Source organism: Pinus tabuliformis, chromosome 6, assembly GCF_031772625.1.
Source record: "Pinus tabuliformis cultivar Carrire ecotype Pingquan chromosome 6, CPIR1, whole genome shotgun sequence".
In the NCBI taxonomy this organism is placed as follows: Eukaryota; Viridiplantae; Streptophyta; class Pinopsida; order Pinales; family Pinaceae; genus Pinus; species Pinus tabuliformis.
The window spans coordinates 878,171,881-878,177,354 of record NC_142292.1 but is presented as its reverse complement, the minus strand read 5'-3'; positions in this window follow the sequence as shown (position 1 = coordinate 878,177,354).

Sequence of the window (5,474 nt, the reverse complement as noted above, 5' to 3'; positions counted from 1 at the left end):
TTCCATCAAGCTAATCTAAATTATGAGCTATGGAAAGAAATGTTGAAAAATGGTATAATGAGAGAAAGCATGGAAGAAGACTAATTGCAAAGACAGAAATGAGCATGGTGAAAGAGATCTAAAGAAAAGCATTAACCTTCTAACAAACTGCAACACTAGAAATCCTATGGAGAAGGAAAATTTGTGTTTTTGTGGCAGCAAGAGGGTGTTGGCCTCAGTTCATGGTCCCAAAGGGAGGAAAGGAGGCCAAGGCACTATTTCTGGCATTTTGTATCTTCTTTCTATCACTATTCAACCTACTATAGAGAACACAACTGAAAACAACCTTCTGAATCACCAAAAGCAACCTATTCTTAACCAAGAAAGAAATTCATCTAACATCAACTAATCCATAAACTAAAACAAAGCATATAAATACAAACAAGAGGAGCTTGGCTGCTTGGATTGGGCCTTAACCCAAGAGCTTCAGCCCTTTGACGTAACTCAGTGCTAGCTCAAGAATAATCTCATCTTTATTATCAAAATAGTAATACGATTACATGAAACTGTTACCAAAAGTAAGCTCGAAGTTGAGCAGAGAAAAAATGCAGCAAAAATTCAACAAAAATTCAACCCTAGTGAGGCCCTAGGCCTCTCTAGTTATACAACAGAAGCTCCCAACAACTTCCTTAAAATTAGGGAGGCTTGGATCCCAAAAGTCGAGATAAATATAAGTTATCCTCCACTTGCTCGGCTGCCTCCTAGTGCATTGATTTGGTTGTTTGTGCTCCGAGCTGCATGAAGGAGAATTTGAAGTGGGGAGTAATAAATGAGGGGGATTCCCTCCTATAAATCCTCTCCTTTGTCCACTTTGAATTATTGCTACCAATTGGCCATTGAATCTTTGAATTTGTCTTCAAAATTCAACAAAAATCTGCATTAAACATATATTAGACCTCATGGCATCATAACTAACCCAACTCACTCCATAAGCATAAATATAATAAAAAAACATGCAATAAGCTAAGAGAATGGTTGATTTAGCTATGTTAGGAGGTAAAATGAGCCCATATAATTACCCATTTATGGGGCTCATCAAAATGTATGTTATTTAACTTATTCATTTGTGTATGAACTATTTTTTATGAATTGTATGAATCTTGTTGAACATGTGTTGTTATCTTAACCTATCACTTTGGTTTGTAGACTATTCTACTTCCATCTTGTGAGCTAATTATGCTCATGTGTTCCTTTCAAGTTGCATACTATTACAAGCTTCTAAGGGACACACTTCCTTTTGCAAAGAATAACCAAATGAAGATGAAACTAAAGGAAAATCAATATCTAAGAAGAAGACCAGATTAGTGTTGAAAAGAAAAAATATATATAAAGAATACAAACTTTGGAGAAAAATAAAGAAAATAGTCAAAGACAACATGCACCAACATGTAGAAGTAAAAATAGTTTTTGAATGGATATGAAGTTTTGTAAGCCTAGATAAGACTTAGACCAACAATAAGTCGTGGTAGAAAAGAGACATTTTCCACATAATTAATATAGGTTACCTCTAGTTTCTAATAGTTTTTAGTAAAATTTAAATTAGCTCTCCCATAAACTGTTTAATTTCCCATTGCATGCATGACAATGTTTCTGTAAAAATAAAAAAGAAAAAAGTTAAAATGCATCACTTAAAAATAGGGATCTATTTTTAGCAGTTGGAGTTACACTTGAGTCATTTATGGAAACTACTGCCATGTGTCCCTTCTTCCTAGATTTTGGCCTTCGCATCATAAAATCTAAATCGATCAAATCTATTTAATGGATGTCTCCAAATATTATTTTCACATTCGATCTTGGAGCTATGGCATTCCTGAGGAGATATAGGAACCTTTGGCATAATCATCACAACTTTTTTGGGTAAGTCTTGCTTTTCTATTATTTTGCTTCTTTTTTTGTCTCTTTTGTTTCCTTGGCTTGTGAGAGTGTTTATTTACCCATTTTATTGAACGAACACTACATTTGGATTTTTTTTAACTTGTAGAAGTGTTGTTTTATGTTTTGCATTGTCTTTTCCAAGTGTCGCATGCATGACCCACTTTTTTCACTAATGGTGGTCATTACATCGACTCTCCCCACAAGCATCATTGTTCTTCTGTTTGACTAATTCCTACATTTTTTTTGATTGCATGCATCACCACTCACTTAGATCTCCACCAATGATCACTCATGCATTCAGATCTGCTCGTTTTCATATTTCCCTTGGGAAAATCAGGGCTTCCTTGGCATGGCTCTAGCTCTTCCCAGCATGCACAATGCATTTTTGGATCCCAAGGCTCTGTCCTAGCTCCAGGAATTGCATAGAGGCTTCCAATGAATGGTTCCAACTATGCACTATGAAGTTCGAAGAGCTAGTCCAAGAGTCTTGCCCACTGGGAATGCGCAATGTATAGTTCCATCCAACATCAAAGCTAGATTGAACTACACATTGCATAGTTCTAGTCATCTGCAAGCCACACTAGATTTCACACTGTGTATTTCCAGTCATCACCTCTCACTGACAGCTAGGACTGTGAAATGCACAGATCTAGCTGACAGTTACTCACCTCTAGAACACATAATTGTGTAATCGTCCCCAATAGTTGCCCAGTTTGTTGCATGATTTGCCCTTGAAGTGATTTTTGATTTCAAGCTAATATTTGCATGCCATGAGTGTCCTATTCGTATCCACATACCTCAGTTGTTGAGAATATTTTCGGTGGTACAAGTAGCATGGCTTCCAAGAGAGCTGGATCAAAGGATACTATAGAGAGAAGCACTAGAGATGTAGTTGAACAAGTGTTAATAAACTTGCTAGTCTATGCAAAAACATAGTTGTTCATAGAGAAGGACATGAAGATGTAATGGCAGTAAATTAAGAAAATATTTGCAGGAAGCTTCAAGGAAGATCTCTAAGATCGACAAGTCTATGTCAACATCCATAAGTCAGACTTGTATAAGCTTACATGTAGGTACCGCATCTTCCCATGCATGGACATCATTCACAAGATTGTCTCACATAGCGATCTTGAGACAATGACAACGAAGAGTGTTAGTGGAACACAAATTTCTACCTTTAGAATGGAAAACTATCATAAGATGTATCACTTACCACAACCGGCGAACCATGTGGATGCACTCTTCTATACTCCCAACAACAACGTGAACACTAGAGACATCATGAAGCGTTGGGTAAAGAGCTATCAAATTTCAGGTCAATACCCAATTAGGTCTAGAAGACTAAGTCACTCAGAAAGGCCTACCAACTCTTAATCATCTTTCCATGTCGCTTGTATGGTCAAGAGAGCATGAAGACCTTTCCACATAATTGGGTGGTTATGTTGCATCAGTTGGCAAATGAAGGAAGGCCATTAAAATCATTGGATATGTTGGCTCTCGAGCTGAAAGTGCATGTCACTAATTCCCAGAATCCACCAAATAATGAGAAAGCAAGAACCTATATGTATGCATACCTTCTTGATGCAATATGTGTCAAACGTCAGTTTCTTGGCATAGGTTGGACATGGACACCATTAGAGAATGCTATGAACATTTATTCCAAGTTTCTTTCTAAGTGAAACTATCGAGGAGTCATGGTGAGGCTATCTAATAGATTCATCACCCTGATTTACAAGATTATCTTTGAGCAGGATACACCTTCACTGATCCGGATTTAAACAGGAATGCAACAAATTACAGAGATAACCATATACACAAAGATGCAGCGGAAATAATACTTCATTTCATTAATGGAAAATACTGAAATATGCTTACAAACAGAAATGGAAATAAACTAGCTAGGGCGATGGTAGCTTATCTCTGAGAAGAGATGTGATGGCTACATGCCTCTGAACTGTGTTACAATGAGGCTCGAAGGCCTATTTATTGTTGAGAAACAATGGAAAAAAACCCTTATCATTCCAAAACCTAACCCTAGGAGATGAAACGTCAAACTGTGGGCCCCGTTTGGGGGTAAGTTGGTACATCAACTTCCCGGGGTCGTAACTTTGGCATATGATCTCCATTTGACACGTACAATAGCTCATTAGAAAGATCTATCCGAGCACTATCATTGTTGGAACAGGCAACACGAGTCCATTCCATGGAATGGACTCGTGTTGCCCCGGATTCCCCAAAAAACGTCGTTTAGGGCCTCAAAATGGCTCCGGAAGTTCAGGACCCGAAAAACTGCTAAAAATAGTAAGTTGTGCTACAATTAAGGAAACTGAAAATGCCGAGAAAGACAATGGTGGGGGTCCAGGTGGACTTGGCAGGTGGCCACCAATATCCACCTGGATCATTCCTCCCCCCTTAGGAAGCAATGGTCCCCATTGCGTTGAGCTCCTTCATGAGATGAGGAAACTTCTGCTGAACTTGTTCCCTGGTGAGCCACTTGCCCTGCTGAAGGAGTTGGCCCGCTTTGGCAACTCGATACAGTTGGATATTCTGTTGGCGAGTGTTCTTGATCTGTGTGTCCATGATCCGATCAGTTGCAGCTTGTTCCATGCAATTTGGATTTAATTCTGTGGGTTTGAGCTATTTTGCAATGTCGGATGTGTCTAGCAATGGTGGAAAGTATGGCCGAAGGCGGTCCACATTGAATACTGGGTGCAGGCCAAGGAATGGGGGAATGCTGAGCTCAAATGCATTGTCTCCCATAGCCTTAGTAATGGTGTAAGGACCATATCGGAGTGGTCTCAATTTCCGATAGGCTTCAGTAAGGCGTTCCTTTTGCAAATGCAACCAGACTTTGTCGCCCACCTGAAACTTGTGTGGCACCCGATGTTGATCATGTCGCTGCTTGTACTTGGCATTTGATTTCTCAAGAATTTCATGGACCTGCTGGCGAATATGTTGGATGCGCTCAATGAAGCTGGTGGCCTTATCTGTTTCAGACTGGACATGAGCTGAATTCATGTGAGTAGCTGCAAGTGGCATGGCCACATCAATGGGGCATAGTGGCTGGAATCCCAAACCCACCTGAAAAGGGCTATGGCCAGTGGAGCTGTGAAGAGCTCGGTTGTAGCTGTGCTGAACGTAGGGGAGGCTCTCGTCCCATGTGCGTGGATGCTTTGAGTTATACATGAGCAGAATGTGCACAATCATCCTATTGACAACCTCTGTCTGGCCATCAGTTTGAGGATGGAAGGCTGTGGACTTCGTGAGTTTGGTGTCCAGCATTGACCAGAGACTGGACCAAAAGGTGCTGAGAAACCGACTGTCCCGATCTGAGATGATAGACTGTGGGATCCCAAAGTGCACCCACACTCGTTCAAAGAAGAGTTTAGCAGTGGCTTCTGCTGTGATATTCTTCTTGCAGGCCATCATAATGGCCATCTTTGAGAACCTGTCGACGACCACAAAAACACAGTCATTTCCATGCTTAGTGGAAGGAAGGCCTGACATGTAATCCATGGAGATGGATTCCCAAGGTCGACTAGGGGTAGGCAACGGGGTAT